We start from the raw sequence: 1019 nt of genomic DNA, 5'->3' as shown, positions 1-1019 counted from the left end.
ACTATGAGTTGTACTTGGCCCCTAGGTATCTAACAACAATGACAGAAACATCTCTTTGATAGTCAAACAATAGTTAGGTAAGGTGACAGTGGCTCCACTTCTCAGTGGAATTTGTATCTTGGGTGTCTTCTTAAGGAGGTACTTCTGATGAAGTACATTTGATGACTAGGAACAATACATTCTATGAAAATATTTTTGGATGTGCTCAATATTTTTTTTTGTTCTGTGTTTAGAAATTTGCATCAAATTTCAAGTTCAATCACATAGTTTTCTATTATTAATTATATTTATATGCAATATAAATGTATATGTTACACTGCCAGAGTGGTAGTGTTGGTGGTGTTGTTAGGTGCTAACTAGTCTACTGTCATGTATTTGAACCCTGCCCAATACTGCACCATCTGCATAATTTCTGTCATGCTCAGGACAACGTGGTACTCAATGTGTCAGCCCATCTACCTCAATCTTCCTGTCTTTCACTGACTATTTACTTTCCCCAGCATGTCTTTATGCAGTGACTGGTTTCTCCAGACAACATGCCTCAAATTAGTGAGCTGAAGTTTGACAGTCCTAGCTTGAAAGGGGGAATTTGATTGCAGTTCCTCTAAGACATTTTGTTTTGTTTTGTTTTGTTTTGCAGTTCATTGGGTATTCAATATTTTTTTCCACACTTCAATTCAGAAGCATCAATTACTCTTCAGTTTTCCTTATTTATTGGCTAGCATTCAAACGCATAGATAGCAACTGAAAATAACATGGCTTATATCAGGCACATCTTCATTTTAATCTTTCAGCGTTGTTCTATAGCTCTTTGAAGAGATCTTTGTGCACACCCATGTTTATTGCAGCTTTGTTCACAATAGCAAGGAGTTGGAAACAACCCCGGTGCCCATCGACAAATGAATGGATAGAGAAGCTGTGATATATTCACAAAATGGAATACTATGATGCATTGAAAAACAAGGAACTCATGCAATATTATGCAAAATGGGTGACTCTGGAGGACATTATGCTGAGTG

Source organism: Elephantulus edwardii, unplaced genomic scaffold (genome assembly GCF_000299155.1).
Source record: "Elephantulus edwardii isolate Elephantulus edwardi_28Jun2011 unplaced genomic scaffold, EleEdw1.0 scaffold00392, whole genome shotgun sequence".
Taxonomy (NCBI): Eukaryota; Metazoa; Chordata; class Mammalia; order Macroscelidea; family Macroscelididae; genus Elephantulus; species Elephantulus edwardii.
Note: the sequence above shows the minus strand (reverse complement) of the source record.